Source organism: Rattus norvegicus, assembly GCF_036323735.1.
Source record: "Rattus norvegicus strain BN/NHsdMcwi chromosome Y unlocalized genomic scaffold, GRCr8 chrY_unlocalized_12, whole genome shotgun sequence".
NCBI classification, from domain to species: Eukaryota; Metazoa; Chordata; class Mammalia; order Rodentia; family Muridae; genus Rattus; species Rattus norvegicus.
In genome coordinates this window covers 354,271-372,388 of record NW_026947370.1, presented here as the reverse complement: position 1 = coordinate 372,388, position 18,118 = coordinate 354,271, and the positions used below count along the sequence as shown (strand labels likewise).

The 18,118-nt window shown below is 39.2% G+C and overlaps 1 long non-coding RNA gene across 1 annotated transcript; it reads right to left on the bottom strand.

Annotated features, from left to right (window-relative positions):
• Positions 1 to 995: 995 nt before the first annotated feature.
• On the bottom strand, positions 996 to 18,090 carry LOC134484579 (uncharacterized). The gene is made up of 5 exons (XR_010062054.1): positions 17,958 to 18,090; positions 7,068 to 7,194; positions 3,927 to 4,028; positions 1,419 to 1,592; positions 996 to 1,244 (listed from the first exon to the last, which is right to left on the bottom strand). It is a non-coding gene; the product is annotated as an uncharacterized LOC134484579 (long non-coding RNA).
• Positions 18,091 to 18,118: the final 28 nt, after the last annotated feature.

Genomic DNA, 18,118 nt, shown 5'->3' with positions numbered 1-18,118 from the left:
GGTTGGTGGTTCAGTCTTTGGCAATCCCCAAGAGTCCCGGTGAGTTGACTCTATTGGTCTTTCTGTTGAGTCGCTCATATCAACTGGGCATCAATTCTTCACCTGTTTTTTATTTTTTTTAAAGACTCCCCAAGCTCCAGCTAATGTTTGGTGGTGAATCTTTACACTTCTTTCTCTCAGCTGTTGGGTGGAGTCACTCAGAGGACAGTTATGCTAGGAATCTGTCTGTAAGCATGATAGAGTACCTTTAATGTGTCAGGGATCAGTGCTTGCCCACGGGGTAGGTCTCAATCTGTGCTAATCATTGGTTGAATGTTCCTTCCATGTCTGCTGTATCTATCTTTGTCTCTGAAGATGTTGTAGGCTGTGTTCATGGTGGATTGAAGGTTCTGTGGGTGTTTTTTTTCCTTGTCACACCACTGGGAGTCATGCCTGTCTACAGAAGTGGCATATTAAGGATCTGTATCCCCAGTGCTAGAGTCACATCAATAGACACCCTGGGGATTTGCCTTTCCCAATTCTCTGGCACTTCCTAGAGATGCCCACCCAACACTTGTGTTTTCCATTCCCTTTTCCCTGGATTCACTCTACGTAATCCCTCCAAACCCACTATACCTGATTCCTGCAAAACCACTATACCTATTTCCTCCTACCCATTACTTTCTCTACTTCCCCTCCCATTCAGTTTCCTTCCTCCCTACATCCACCACAATATCTATTCTGCTAAATGCGTTTTAACACAATATTTAGGAAAAAACACTGAGTAAGTATAGGAAGTATCCCATAAGTATTTGCGGTGGATGTGTAGGCAAGTTATGCACATATTAAATTTTATAGAGGTCAAAATTACTACATATATTGTTAGAAGAGACATTGTCTTCATTACATTTACCATGAAGGAAAACCATTTATATATTCTATTAAGTTATACAAGGGAAACTGTTAAAAGAGTTATACACATCACACAACTTTATTACTTTTAATGTTCCCTTTATTGCAAATGTTTACACAATGAAAAGTACAAAGGCTTAAACTCATGGGAGTGTACTTTGTTTCAAAGTTAAAGTTTATATATACAGGTTGATGACAACAGTCATACTCAGAGGCGATAAATACATCAGGGAGTTCTCTATTACTTTACCTGTCTTCTTTCCTTTATTCCTGATGAAGAGTCATGTCATTTGCAGCCCCTATTGTGAGAGATGGATCATAAAATGCCTGAGAGTCTACAACCCAGAATCCATCTATAGGAAAGAAAAAAAGACAACATCTCCAAATGATACACGCAATCAAAACTTTCTTGTAGATCTTAATACTTGAAACAAAATGCAAAGAGAAAACCCATTTCCGAGGATATTACAATATACAGGAAATGATAGCTGTAGGAAGCATTCTCAGGGGATTTTAAACATTTGTACCTAAGAATGAAACTGCCTCCATGAAGTTGAAGATTTATTTCTTTGGGAAGAAAGTCAGTTTGCCTCTTAAAAGTTGTGCCATCTGTCCATCACTAGAGCAATGGCCATGCTTTATGAATGTGAACAAATAAACACATACCAGTTTTCACTTCTTCAAACAATTTCAAGAAGAACCTGAGAGAGAATGTATAATGCTTTAGAGATACAATACAGGAATTTAAATTAGCCAGCAAAAATATGTTGTTAAAATTTTCTGCCTTCTATTAATAATTTTGACTATTCTTGCTTTGAATAAAAAGATGGCTATGTAACGTCTACCAATCCCCAAAGCCTGAAACATTGTGAAAACTGTCTTACTCCTCCATAATTTGGTGTCACTCTCATGTAGAGGACCAAGGAACTTTCTGTACTTTAATATATTTGATCCTGGGAGCATGCAAATAAATCTTTCAGTTCCAAGAACAAAGACATGGCCATCCAATGTGACCCATTTGAAACAAAATCTTTCTTCCTAACGTCAATGAACTTTAGCACACTGGTAACAATGCAGATAGCAATATGATGGAATAATCCTGTAATAATAATAATAATAATAATAATAATAATAATAATAATAATAATGGAATAATCCCCTCAAGGGATCACGGAATAAGGATAGTAAATGTTGAGATGTGTTTTTCAAGTGATATTGTATCCAAGAAAGCAATTTTCAATAGGACAGACTCCTCACACATGAAAATTACTCAACCTGTCATGGCTTCACAGAGAGAGTTGAGAACCAGAGTGGTCTTTTAGGACAAGAGAAAGATTCGCCAACCTCCTTAATATAAAAGCAATCCAGACAGTCTGTGTGAGGATGGTTAGCTTATGCATGACGGACACACACACACACACACACACACACACACAAACACACACACACACACATGTAACGCACACAGATACACAGAGAAACACAGTAAAAGACATAGACAGACAAACTGACATACACACAGACACAGACAGACACAGACAAACACACAGACACAGACACACACACACATACACAAACACACAGACACATACTCATATACACACATAGAGAGACACAAAAACACATACAGACACACACAGAGACACACACACATACACACACATATACACAAATACAGACACACAGACGATAACCAATATACAGATACACACACACACACACAAACACACATACAAACAAACACACACACAGACATACACTCATCTCTTGTCTCCTTCCTAGAGTGTCCAGGTGCACAACAGGTGTGAAAGGATGGAGTGGACCCAGGAAACAGTCAGCCAGCAGAAGATTGGTCTGCGTGAAAGTGAATTATGGTTTCTTCCAAGGATTTCAGTGTCACAGCTCTGTTAGAAGGTATTCAGGGACACACTATCATTGTGTGTATAATTTATCAGGGTGAACAACGGCTAACCAAACCTTAGAGTGCAGCAAGGGTTTTCCTGTGCATTTACATCAGTTGCAGGTTTAAAGTACCAGGAATCCCTCATTTGCTATATCTTTATAATCTCTTTCCCAGCATCAGTCTGTTGTTCAGGGATCTCCATTTTACCTCCTCAGAAATTGACTCCACTGAATGTGCCCCATCCCCGACCCTGAAGTCCTACTTGCTGGATTTCAAAGGATTGCAGGTTCGTACTCTGCATTCTCTGTCAGATTAAATCCTCAGGAACGTGGCCCTCTAGACACCATGAATTAATCAGTGTTTTCATCGAGTTTCCACATTAACTCGTATGTTCTCTATTTCTGGCTGTTTCTCTCTGCACCGCGCTATCCCTCCATCTTCCCCGCTGACCCTCCGCTTCTGTCCTCAGTCGCCCTCACTCACTCACATAATCTGTTCCAGTTTTCCTTTCAGATAGGTCTATGCTTTTCCCCTCACGGGCCTTCTCCTTTCCTTTGTTCTCTCTGCATTTGTGGATTGTAGATATAATATGATTAATCGCACAGCTGATACTATGCATAGGTAAAGGCCTTCCATGTTAGTGTCTCTAGGTCTCAGTTCCCTCTTGGGCTGATTTTTTTTTCTAGTTTCATCTATTTTCTCTTAAGCTTCATGATATCATGCCTCGACCACAATGATGTCATTCACCCACCCCTATGATATCATGCCCAAACCTATGATGTCATGCCAAACCCCCATGATGCCATGCCCCCGTCCCCATGATGTCATGCCTTTGCCCCTTGCTAAAGTGTTTGTACATATTCACCAGGTAACATTCTTAATGCTGCCCTGTCAACCACACTCCTCCAGGCACCCACCATTTATAGTACCTCTTCCTATCCTCTCCCATTCTACACTGAATGAGCAGAGGACCACTCTGGGTACATCCCCTCCTCGGGCACATCAAGTCTGTGCAAGACTAGATTCATTGTCTCCCAGCAGGTCCTGAAAACGCAGCCCGGGTAGGAGAACAGGATCCACAGACAGGCAACGGGTTTAGTGAACCCACGTGGTGACCATTGTGCTTCTCTACCTCTCTCAGTCCTTCCTTCAGTTCTTCAGTGAGACTCACTGAGCTCCATCTGATATTTGACCGTGCGCGTCTGCTTCAGTGTCAGTCGTCCCTTGGTGGAGCCTCGCAGAGGAAAATAAACATAAAATGCAAACATAAGAAAGGACCATTAATAATGTCAGTGTTTGTCGTTTGCTCATAGGATAAGTCTCACATCCGGCCACTTATCCTTTGGCCATTCCCTCATTTCCTCTTCCATCTCAGTCCCTGTGTTTCTTACACAGAGGGCAATTTCTGGGTCAAAATTTTGGGGGTGCGTTTGGGTCCTTATCCTTCCACCTTGGGTCCTCTGTGGCTACAGAAAGTGACCATTTCAGTATCTGTATCCCCACTGTTACAAGTCTCAGCTAAAGTCACCCTCATAGACACCAGTGTAGCCTCACCCATCCCAGATTGCTGGTAAATCAGAGATAGCGCCCACCCTGGACTGTCACTGATTTCTCTTTATTCTCTTGGCCCTCTGTCCCTCTTGCTCGTCTCTCCCAAGAAATGATTCTCAAACCACATTTCCCTTCCCATCCCCTTAGGCACCCAATCCTTTCCTTCCATCTGCCTCCTCTAATTAGTTTATTCCTCCTTCTGAGTGAAATTCAAGCATTTTTCTTTGCCCTTTCTCCTTGTTTATCCTCTTTGGTTCCATAAATCTTAGTGTCGGAGGAAGAATGAAGAGGATGAAGAGATTCAAAATGGGGAGGAAGCTGGCCTTCTATCTTGGTATAAAAAACAGGGAAGAAATACATGGTCCTTTGGAAAGCTCAGTTAGTCCTTGGTAAGGGTTGAGTGGTATCGCTGAAGAGATAGCCTTGATCTGAGCATTCTACATAAGGGACTAAGGAACTGTGAGGCTCTCAGAAGCAAATGAACTTCCCTGTTCTTAAGGTTCCTGGAACTAGAGAGTTTATATCCTTCATTCCTTTATTCCAAACCCAAGTGTTGTGAAGGGCACGGTTGTTTTCCTGAGAGGTCATGACCTTTACTCTTCTTTTCTTTTTTTTTTTTCTTTTCTTTTTTCTTTTTTCTTTCTTTTTTTTTAACTTGACTATTTCTTATATACATTTCGATTGTTATTCCCTTTTCCGGTTTCTGGCAAACATCCCCCTAACCCCTCCCCCTCCCCTTCTTTTTGGGTGTTCCCCTGCCCATCCTTCCTCCATTGCAGCCCTCTCCCCAACAATCTAGTTCACTGGGGGATCAATCTAAGCAGGACCTGGGGCTTCCTCTCTTTTTTTCATGAAGAAAAGGTCCTAAGGAAGAAGGGAAAAACAAGTATTGTGTCCCTAACTCACGGTAAACTCCTCCATGCTTTGGATACCTATAGTGAAGTTTGGGTCTGACACTGATATTTGAGAGAGAGAAGTGATTCTAGTGGAGACTTCAATAACTCAGTCGTTCCACTACTATTACTCCGACTACCACTTCAGATTTCCGAGATGTTTCTATATATACATTTTGAATATTATTTCCCTTCCCAGTTTCCTGCACATAAGATTCCTAACTTTTCCATTTCCTTCTACTCTAACCAACCTTTCTGCCTCATGATATTGCCTTTAACTGGGAGATAAACTAGGGATGACAAGAGCTTCTCTTTCCAATGTTGCCGAAAAAGGCCATCCTATGCAACATATGCATTTGTATCCATAAGTCAGTCCATGTACTTTCTATGTACATTGGTCTAGTATTAAAAAGCTCTGGTTCACTGGCATCGTTGTTCTTATGGGGTTGAAAACACCTTCAGCTCTTCTAATCCTTTTGCAACATTTACCAACAAGAGGTCCGTTTTCAGATCACTGGTTTGCTACTAGCATTCACTTCTGTATTTGACATGCTGTATCTGTGTCTCTCAGTAAATATCTGTACCCAGTCCCTTGCAGAATGTATTTCCTACCTTCATCAATCTTATCTAGTTTTTTTGTCTGATGTATACATATGTACTTTGGTTCCTCTTAAACCTATGAAGTTAATTGGAAAGTTAACATCGATTCTGAACAACTATGTCAAGAATATAGAATTCAAAAATGACAATTTCAAAGAGACTCCCCCTGTTTTTATGAACCTACTGAAGTAGACTTTATTTTTTCTCCTTTTTTCGGAGCTGGGAACTGAACCCAGGGCCTTGTATTGCTAGGCAAGCGCTCTACCACTGAGCTAAATCCCCAACCCTGAAGCAGACGTATAACTGGTCCTCAAGCCATCCTTTTCCCTGCATATCACATGGTATGTTACGTTTGGCCTGAAGAAAGAATCATTTAAATCATCCTAAACCCTCATGTCTGGCCATGGGAACATTGGAAGCTAGATAGGGTAGTACAGATATCAAATGGGACAAGAAACAGAATTCAATAGTCCATGTTGTCCTTTGCTTTCCTGATGTCTCGTAATTTTTCGATAAAATAAGAATTTGGGAGATTAGCATTTGAAGTAAGTACACAGAATGTACACTATTATAGTTACTCTATAGCTGGGCCCCATCTGTGACCATATCATTGCAGAAAATGGTATTGAAAACAGAATTTTTGTGTGTATTGAGAAATATTTACAAAGTCCCCTAACAAGGAATTTACAATAAGAAATTGAAATACAGGATATTTAAGTTCTTTTTATTTCCAGAGCTGGTAAGAGCACCAGTGGAAGGGGAAGCCCTGGGTCCTGCTAAGATTGAACCCCCAGTGAACTAGATTGTTGGGGGGATGGCGGCAATGGGATGAGGATGGGAAGGGGAGCACCCATTAAGAAGGATAGGGGGGAGGGGGATGTTTGCCCGGAAACCGGAAAAGGGAATAACACTGGAAATTTATACAAGAAATACTCAAGTTAATAAAAAAAAAAGAAATTGAAATACAATATTCATTCAATTTTACGTCTGTAGGGAAAATACTGGTCATTGGGAAACAGAGAAAACCTAGAAAATTCAACTGTATGTCACAAGAATGAACCTAGGAATAAAAGTATTATCTAGGAGAATCTCCTACTCTCCATGTTCCTAAATCTTTTTCAACCATGTCAAGCGCCACAGCATGTAACCATTAGTGAATCAGCGAGAACCACTAGTGAATTAGAGAGAAGGAATATATAATGGTTTCCACTGTGTCACAGGAGACATACCTTTAAAGTGCAAACTTGAATCTTGTCAATGTAAGGAAAGTTGTTCATCAGGTAGTCCATGAGAGTTTTCAGTGACATCATCATTAGGCATCATGACCTTCACTCTTTTTGTCAAGTATAAAAGGTCCTAAGGAAGAAGTGAAAAAGAAGTATCTAGCTCTGAGTAAACTCCTCCACGCTTTGGATACCTATAATGCAGTTTGTGTCTGACACTGATATATGGGAAAGGGAAGTACTTGTAGTTGAGACTTCATCATCTCAGTCTTTCCACTTGTATTATTCTGAATAACACTTCAGATTTCTGCATGAATATGTCTTACTTGGCAACTCTCTTTCTTTTATATCATTCTTTTTTTATTTTTTACCAAAATTTGATTTTTTAACTGAATGTTTCTATACTTACTTTTAAAATATTATTTCTTTTCCCAGTTTCCTGCCCATAAGGTTACTACGCATTCCATTTCCTTCTTTCAAATCAGCCTTTCTGCCGCAATGCATTCCCTTGAACTGGGAGACAAAGTAGGGAGTACAAGGGCTTCTCTTTCCAATGTTGCCCAAAATGGCCATCTTCTGCCACATATGCATTTGAAGGCATAGGTTAGTCCATGTACTTTCTTTTTATATTGGTCTATTATGAGAAAGCGCTGGTTCACTGGCATTGTTGTTCTTCTAGTGTTGAAAGCACCTTCAGCTTTTCGAATCTTTTCAAAATGTACCAACAAGAGGTCTATTTTCAGATCTCTGGTTTGGTCCCAGCATTCACTTCTGTATTTGACATGCTGTATCTGTGTCTCTCAGTAAATATTTATATCTGGCTCCTGGCAGAATGCACTTCTTACCTTCATCATTCCTATCTAGTTTGGTTGTCTGATGAGTACAAATATAGATTTGGTGCGTCTTACACCTCTTTCGTCCAGTGGAATGTTCACATGGATTTTGCCCAACTATGTCAAGAATGTAGAATAAAAAATGCCAATGCAAATAGACTCCGCCCTGTTTTTATGAACCTATTGAAGTGGTCGTATAACTGGTCCTCAAGCCATTCTTCTTCCTGCCCATCATCTGGTATCTTACTTTTGGTTTTAATAAAGAATCATGGTAAAACATCCTAAACCCTCAAGTCTGACCATGGGAACACTGGAAGACAGATCGTGTAGTACTGATATCAAATGGGACTAGATAACCAAATCCAATAACACATGATGTCCTTTGCTTTCCTGATGTCTGGTAATTTTTTGTTAAAATAAGGATTTGGGAGTTTATCATTTGAAGGATGTACACAGTATTTAAACTGTTATGCTCACTCTATAGCTGGGCACCCTTTGTGACCAAAATCATTGCAGAAAATGGAATTGGAAAACAGAATTATCGAGTACACATTGAGGAATATTTACAATATCCCCTGTCAAGGAATTAACCATAAGGAATTGAAATACAATATTCATTCAATTAAAGGTCTGTAGGGAAAATACTGGCCTTTGGCAGACAGAGAAAACAGAGAAAATTGAACTGTATATCACAGGAATGAAACTGGGAATAAAAATATTACCTAGAATTATCTCCTACACTCCATGTTCCTAAATCTTTTCTACCCATGCCAAGTCCCTGTCTAATTTTCTCCATTGAAAGCATGTAACCACTAGTGAAGCAGAGAGAAGTCTCTAGCTTTAGAGAGATGGGTTATGTATAGGTTTTTATTGTGTAACAGGAGACATACCAGGAAAGTGCAAACTCGAATCTGGTCAATGTAAGGAAAAGTGTTCAGCAGGTAGGCTATTGCAATTCTCACTGATATCATCATTAGGCCTTCCCTGAAAAAGCTCTTTTATCCTTTAGAGGCCTAGCTTCTTTTGTGATGTCACGAGTGTTGTCCTGACTGCAATTGAATTGATGATATTCCTTCAGTACCTCTAGGGTTTACTAATTCGCTCCAAATTCAGAGTAAAGAGCCATTTGCAAGGGAGAACAAAGAGGAAGATGATATCAGAGATGGGGAGGAGGAAGCTGCCCTTCTGTCTTTGTATAAAAAATGGAAGAAATATGTGGTCTATAGGGAAGCTCGGTGAGTCCTGCGCAGGTGTTTAGTGGATTCGCTGAAGAGATATCCTTGACCTGAGCCTTCCACATATGGGTATTAGTAGTTGGGAGCCTCTCAGAAGCATCTGGACTTCCCTGCTTGTTATGGTTCCTGGACATCAGAGAGTTTATACCATTAATTTCTTACAAAATTCAAGAGTTAGGAAGGGAATAGTTGTTTACCTGAGTGCTCATGACACTTATTCTTTTTGTCACAGATGAAAAAGTTTCTAAGGAAAAGGGAACTGCAGGTATTGTGTCCTCAGCTCACAGTAAATTACTCCATGATGTGGATTCATTTAGTGCAGTTTGTGTCTGACCCTGTTATCTGGGAGAGAGAAGTGATCCTATTCGCCACTTCATTGTCCCCGTCTTTTCACTAGTATTTCTCTGCCTACCATTCCCTGTCAATGACTTTTTAGATTTCTGAGTCAATAGGTGTTATTAGTTGATTGTACTCTTTTCTTTAATTTCTTTCATTTTTTTATTTTTTACCATATTTTATTCCTTATTATTAATTGGATATTTCTATATTTATATTGAAATGTTATTTCGTTTCCCAGTTTTCTGCCCATAAGATCCCTAACCATGCTCCTGCTCTTGTTCCATTATGCCCCAAACTGCCCCTTTACGTTCCAATGAACTGTGAGTCTAACCCAGGGAGAACAAATGGGTTGTCCTTCCATTGATGCTTAAGGAGGACTTAACCAGCCATAGTTGTGTCTGTGTACCTACATTGAATATTGGTTTAGTACCAGAGAGCACTGATTCATTTGCATTGTTGTTCATATGAGGTTAAAGCCCCTTCACCTCTTGTAATACTTCCCCAAAATCTACCAACAAGAGGTCCATTTTAAGTTCACTGGTTTGCCACTAGCACTCATTTATGAATTTTTTCTAAGGAAAGATCTATATCTGGTTACTGACAGAATGCACTTCTTAGCTTCATCAATATTATCAAGTTTTTGTGGCATTCATATATATATATATATATATATATATATATATATATATATATATATACAGTTCGATGGCTCCTGCAGTGAGGAAGTAAGGACGAATTTTAACATGGATTCTGCTCAACTAGGTCAAGAATGTAGAAGCCGGGTAGGAGATTTGGCTCAGTGGAAGAGCGCTTGTCTAGTAAGCCCAAGGACCTGTGTTCGGTCCCCAGCTCTGAAAGAAGAAAAAAAAGAATGTAGAAAACACAAATGAAAATGGCAAATAGAGTCCCTCCTTTTCTTATGAAACTACTGAAGTACAGTGTTCCCTGGACTTCAGTCATTCTTCTCCCTGCCCATCCTCCTGAATCTTCTGTTTGGCCTGAAGAATGAATCATGGAAAAGCATCCAAAACCCTCAAATCTGTCACTGGGACACTGGAAGGTTGATACTGTAGTACTGATATCAAAAAGGTCTAGAGAAACAAATTTGTTACTCCATGTGGTCCTTTGATTTACTGATGTCTGAAAAATTTTTGAAATAAATAAGGATTTGGGGGTTTACTATTTGAAGTAGGTACACAAGATTTACACTGTTTTACTCACTCTGTACCTATGCTCCTTTTTTTTGCAAAAACCATTGCAAAAAATTGAATTGGAAAACAATTTTTGAGTACACATTCAGGAATATGTATTTCCCCTCTCAAGGAATGTAGAAAAAATATTAATACAATATTTCATCAATTGAAGGTCTGTAGGGAAAATATTTGCCTTAGAGAAACAGAGAAAACCTGGGAAATTGAAGTGTATGTCACAGGAATGGACCTGGGAATAAAATTATTATTCAAAGAATCTCCTCTTCTCCATGTTCCTAGACCTTTTCTCCCATTCAAAGTCCCTGACTAACTTTCTCCATTCAGACAACGTAACCACTAACGAAGCAAAGAGAAGTATCTAGCTTTAGAGAGATGTAGTATGTAAAGTTTTCCACTGTGTCTCAGGAGAAACTCCTTGAAAAGCCACTTTCGAATCTGTTCAATGTAAGGAAAGCTGTTTAGCAGGTAGTCCATGCAGCTCTCAGTGACATCACCATTAGGCCATGCCTGAAAAATCTCTTCTATCCTGGAGATCCCTATCTTCTTCTGTGATGTCACAAGTGTTGTTGTGTCTGCAACTGCCTCTCAGATATTCCTTCAGTACCTCTAGGGTTTACTAATTGGTCTCTAATTCAGAGTCAATAGCCATTTGGGAGTGAGAAGAAAGAGGGTAAAAAGAACAGTGATGGGGAGAAAGAAGTTGGCCTTCTGTATTTGTCTAAAAAAGGAAGAAACACTTGGTCCATTGGAAAGCTCAGTGTTTCCTGGTTAGGGGTTGAGTGGGTTTGCTGAAGAGATATCCTCTATCTCAGCCTTCAACGTATAGGACTTAAGAAATGAGAGTCTCCCAGAAAAATCTGGACTTCCCTGCTCCTTGAAATCAGAGAGTTTGTATCATTAATTTCTTTATTCCAAAAGCCAGGTATTGGAAAGGGCCCAGTTGTTTCCTGAGAGCTCATGGCTTTTATAACTTTTCCGAGAAGAGAAAGATCCTAAGGAAGGAGGGAAAGACAAGTATTGTGTCCTCAGCTCAGAGTACACTCCTCCTTGCTTTGGATTCCTATAGTGAAGTTTGGGTCTGACACTGATAACTGGGAGAGAGAAGTGCTTCTATTTGAGACTTGATCATCTCAGTCTTTCCACTAGTATTACTCTGACTACCATTCCCTGAAAGTTACCCTTTAGATTTCTGAGTCAATAGGTGTGATTTGATTGCAGTTAACTTTTCTTTTTCTCTCTCTTTTTTATTTTTTAGCAATATTTATTACTTTTTCTAATTGTATATTTTTATATTTACATTTCAAATATTATTTCCCAGGTTCCTGTCCATGAGATTCCTAAGCAGTGCCACTAACCTACTTCTATAACCCCCGTTACTGCACGTTGACATTCCCTTGAACTTGTAGTCAAACCTAAGGAGCAGGAAGGGCTTCTCCTTCCATTGCAGCCCAACAAGGCCATTCTCTGCTACCTATGCAGTTGGAGCCATAGGTCTGTCCGTACACAGTCTTTGAATATTGGTTTAGTACCAGAAAGCTCTGCTTAGTTGAATTGTTGTTCTTATGGGGTTGAAAGTCCATTCAGTTCTTGTAATCTTTTCTAAACATCTACAAACATGAGGTCCATTTTCAGTTCTCTGGTTTTCCACTAGCACTCACTTCTGTATTTGACGTGCTCTAGCTGTGTCTCTCAATAAAAATCTATGTCCAGTTGCTGGCAGCATTCTCTTCTTAGCTTCAAAAATCCATCTAGTTTTGGTGCCAGATATATATATATACTTTTGGTGGCTTCTACTACTAAGAATGTTGATGGAAGATATACTTAGATTCTGTGTAACTAGGTCAAGAATATAGGATTCACAAATGACAATGCCAAATAGACTCCCTCCTGTTCTTATAACCTATGGAAGTTGAGGTTTCACTGGACCTCAAGCCAATCTTCTTGCTGACCATCACCCAGAAATTGATGTTTGGCCTGAAGAAAGAATCGTGTTAATACAACCAAAACCCTCAAGTCTTGCCCTGGGACCACAGGCAGGTCGATATTAGAGAATTGATCTAAAAGAACTACAAAACCGCATTCTATAGTCCATGTTGTCCTTTGCTTAACTGATGTCTGGTAATTTATGGACAAAATAAGTATTTGGAAGTTCAACATTTGAAAAAGGTACACAATATTTACACTGTTATATTCACTCTATAACTCGGCCCAATTTGTAGCCAAAAATTTTTATTGCAAAAAATTGAATTGGAAAAATGAAAATTTTGAGTACACATGCAGGAACATATGTAATGTCCCCTATCAATGAATGTAAAATCAAAAAATGTAGCACAATTTTCACTCAATTAAAGGTCTGTAGGGAAAATACTGGCACCTGGGAAACAGAGAACACCTTGGGAATTGAACTTTATGTCACGGGATTGGACCTGGGAATAAAATTAATCTTCAGAAGAATCTCCTTCTCTCTGAGTTCCTAGATCTTTCTAAGCCCTTGACTAGCTTTCTCCATTCAGATCATGTAACCACTAGTGAAGCAGAGAGAAGTCTGTAACTTTAAAGAGATGTAGCAAATAAAAGTTTCTACTGTGTCACAGGAGACACGCCCGGAAAGGACACCCTTGAATCTGGTCAATATAAGGAAAGCTGTTCAGCAGGTAGCCATGTCAGTTCTGAGTGACATCATCATTAGGCCATGCCTGAAAAATCTCTTGTATCCTGGAGAGCCCTAGTTTCTTCTGTGATGTCACAAGTGTCGTCTTGACAGCAAATGCCTCACAGATATTCCTTCCTTATATCTAGGGTTTGCTAATTGGCCTATAATTCAGAGTAAACAGCCATTTTGGAGGGAGATCAAATAGGATGAAGAGATCAGAGATGTGGAAAAGGAAGCTGACATTCTGTCTTGGTATAAAAGGAAAGAAGAAATATGTGGTTCTTGGGAAAACACCCTGGGAAGATGGCTTTAGTTCTTTTGTTCTCTAGGTGCACCAAGCTCTTGGAGAAATTGCTGAACATCCTAAAGACCTTTGGGCCGATGGTTAAGTTTCTAGATACCCCTTTTTAGATTTCGATGGTCCTGGGGATTGCATGACTGATGGTAAATGTTTCCCAGGAAGAGTTTGAGAGTCAGACTGATTTTTAGATGTTTTAGAAGACATGGAATTTTTCTGATATAAAATAATTTTCTGCATATCCATTAATAAAAAGGACACTAACTGGCAAGCCCCAACACAAGGAGGCAAGTAAAATCATAGATAAAGCAAGAAATTAATCTTTACAACAAAAGAAACAGAAGCACACAAGCATAAACTAACCTCCAATTATGAAAATAAGAGAAAGTGACCATCACTAATCCTTAATATCTCTCAACTTCAATGGACTCAATTCCCCACTAAGAAGACCCATGCTCTCTCTTCCACATGGAGGTAGTCTCTACAAGGTCCCTCTACACACTCCCGGCATTTTACTGAGTCCTGATAGTCACATACCTCTCAGGTCTCTGGAATATTCTAGAGCCACCAACTACCTCCAACATGTTAGCTCCTGAGATTGCCTGTTTCCATTAATTCTGCTGAAACTCAGGGTTTCAGTCTTACTCCCCGCCAATAACTGACCATGTTCCCCTCTTTCCCTTACTGTCTCCTTTCTCACCCAGGTCCCTCACTCTTCCCTCCTGAGGTTCATTTCTTCACCCTCTCTAGGGGGATTGAGACTCCTCACTTTGGCTGTTCAACTTTTTAAACTTTTATTATTTCTTTTATAAATATTAGATATTTTTGTTTACATTTCAAATATTATTCACTTTCCCAGTTTTCCGGTCATAAGAGTCCTATCACTTCCCCCACCAGTTCTTCTATAAAGGTGTTCCCCCTCACCAACCACTCCCTTTCCCAGCACACCCTGACATTCCCCTACACTGGGGTACTAGCTTTGGTAGGTTAAGAGCTTCTCCCCCCATTGATGTCCAACAAGGCTACATATGCAGCTGCAGACATAGTTCTGTCCATGTACAGTCTTTGAATATTGTTTTAGTACCAAAAAGCTATGGGTCATTGGTATTGTTGTTTTTATGGGATTGAAAGCCCATTCACTTCTGGTAATCCTTTCTCCAAATTTACTAACAAGAGATTCGTTTACATTCCACTGGTCTGCCAAAAACCTTCATTTCTATAATCGGCATGCTCTACCTGTGTCTCTCAGGAAAGATCTATATCTGTTTCCTGGCAGCATGCACTTCTTAGCATCATCAATCTTATGTAGTTTGTGGCAGATCTATCTATCTATCTATCTATCTATCTATCTATCTATCTATCTATCTATTTATCTATCTATCTCTATCATATATATATATATATACATATACATACTTATACATATATACATACACACACAAACACATATATATATATATATATATATATGTATTTATGTATATATTTGGTGGCTCCTACAACTATATGGTTAGTTGGAATTTTAGGATAGATTCTGTGCAACTAGTTCAAAAATGTAGAATTAGCAAAGGCCAATGCCAATCAGACTCCCTCCTGTTATTTTTGAACCTATTGAAGTTGAGGTATCTCTGGACATCACGACATTCTTCTTCCTGCCCATCCTGCTGAGTCTTGTGTTTGGCCTGAATAAAGAATCATGGTAAAACCTCCAAAACCCTTAAGTTTGGCCCTGGGAACAGGAAGGTAGATATTATAGAACTGACATCTAATGGGACTAGACATCCACATTCTATAATCTATGATGTCCTTTTGCTTTAATGCTGTCTCCTAATTTTTGGATAAAATAAGGATTTGGACTTCATCATTTCAAGTAGGTATACAATATTTACACTGTTATATTCACTCTATATATTGGCATGCTTTGTTGCTTATTAATTGCAAAAATGGAATTGCAAAACAGAATTTTTGTGTACACAATCTGGAATATATATATATATATATATAAAGTCTCCTATAAGGAAAGTACAATACGAAAATGAAATACAATACTCAATCAATTAAAGGTCTGGAGGGAAAATACTGGCCTTTGGGAAACAAAGAAAACCTAGGAAATTGAAGTGTATGTCACAGGAATGGACCTTGGAATAGAATTATTATCCAGAATAATCTCCTCCACTCCATGTTCCTAGACTTTTTCTACCCATGCCAAATGCCTGATTAACTTTCTCCATTCAGAGCATGAAACCATTAATGAAGGAAAAAAAACTCACTAGGTTTGGAGATGGAATACATAAAGGTTTCCCCTGTGTTACAGGAGAGATACCTGGAAAAGGCACTCTCAAATCTGGTCAATGTAAGGAAATCTGTTCAGCAGGTAGGCCATGGCAGTTCTCAGAGACATCATCATTAGGCCCTGCCTGAAAAATATCTTGCAACCTGGAGATCCCTATCTTCTTCTGTGTTGTCACAAGTGTTGTCGTGACTGCAATTGCCTCTCATATATTCCTTCAGTACCTCTAGTACTTACTAATTGGCCTCTAATTCAGAGTAAACAGCCATTTGGGAGGGAGAATAAAAAGGATGAAAAGATCAGATATGGGGAGAACGAAGAAAGCTGGCCATCTGTCTTGGTACAAAAAAGGAAGGAATACATGGTCCTCGGTATAGCTCAGTGAGTACTTGGTAGTGATTTAGTGGGAATGCTAAAGAGATAGCCTTTATCTGAGCCTCCCACCTATGGGAATCAGGAGATGGGATCCTCTCAGAAGAATCTGGACTTCCCTGTTTTTATGGTTCCTGGAAATCAGAGAGTTTATATCATTAATTTCTTTATTCCAAAAGTCAAGTGTTGGGAAGGGCACAGTTGTTTTCCTGAGAGCTCATGACCTTTACTCTTTTTGATAAGAAGAAACATGTCCTAAGGTAAAAGGGAGAGACAGGTATTGTGTCCCTAGCTCAGAGTAAATTCCTCCATGTTTTGGATATCTATAGTGCAGTCTGGGAAGCAGCAGTGCTATTAGTTGAGATTTCATCATCTCAGTCTTTCCACTAATATTTCCACTGATTACCACTTTACTTCTCTGAGTCACTAGGTATGATTAGCTGTCAGTTTTCTCTTCGTTTATTCCTTTCATTTTTTTATGTTTTAGCTTTATTTGTATTGCTTTTTTTAACTTGATGTTTCTATATTAACATTTAATGTTATTTTGTTTCCCATTTAACTGCCCATAAGATTCCTACCCATATCCTTCCCCTTCTTCTTTAACCCCTCTGACTGTGCATTCACATTCCCTTGAACTGGGAGACAAACCTAGAGTGGGCCAATAGCTTCTGCCTCCATTCGTGATGAACAAGGTCATCCTCTGCCACATGCAGTTTGAGCCATAGCTCTGTCCATCTACATTCATTGAATATTGTTCTAGTACCAGAAAGCTCTGGGTCATTGACATTGTTGTTCTTATGGGATTGAAAGCTCCTTCACCTCTTGAATTCCTTTCTCAAAATCTGCTAACAAGAGGTCTGTTTCAGTTCAATGATTTGCCACTAGCATGAATTTCTGTAGTTGACATGATCTACCTGTGTCTCTCAGGAAATATCTTTATCAGGTTGCTGGCAGAAGGCACTTTTTAGCTACATCAATATTATCTAGTTTTGGTGGCTGATGTATATATATATACTTTTGTGGCTCCTACAGCTATGTGGTTAGGTGGAATTGTGACATGGATTCTGAGCAAGTAGTTCAAGAATGTAGAGTTCAGAAATGACATTGCCAAATAGACTCCCTCAAGTTATTATGAACCTATTGAAATTGAGGTTTCACTGGTCCTCAAGCCATCCTTCTTTCTGCCCATCCTCCGATATCTTATGTTTGGCTTTCAGTGAGAATCATTGTAAAACATCCAACCCTCAAGTCTAGCAATGGGAGCACAGGAAAGAAGATAGTATAGTACTGATATCAAATAGGACTAGAGAACTGAATTCTATAGTCATTATGTCATTTGCTTTGCTGAAAATAAAACTGGAAACAGAATTTTTGAGTACACATACAGGAATATTAATAAAATCTCTTATCATGGAATGGACAATGAGAAAGTGAAATACAATATTCATTCAATTAAGGTCTGTAGGCAAAATACTGGCCTTTGGAAATAGAGGAAACCTGGGATATTGAACTCTATGTCACAGGAATGAACCTGGGAATAAAATATTATCTATAAGAATCTTCTTCTCTCTATGTTGCTAAATCTTTTCTAGCCATGCTAAACCCCTAACTAACTTTGTCCATTGAGAGCATGTAAACCCTAATGAAACAAAGAGAAGTCTCTACCTTTAGAGAGATTTAGTATGTAAAGGTTTCCACTCTTAAACAGGAGACTCTTCTGAAAGTGTCACCCTCAAATCTGGTCAATGTAAGGAAATCTGTACAGCAGGTAGTCTACGGCAGTTCTCAGTGACATCATCATTAGGCCCTCCTTGAAAAATCTCTTG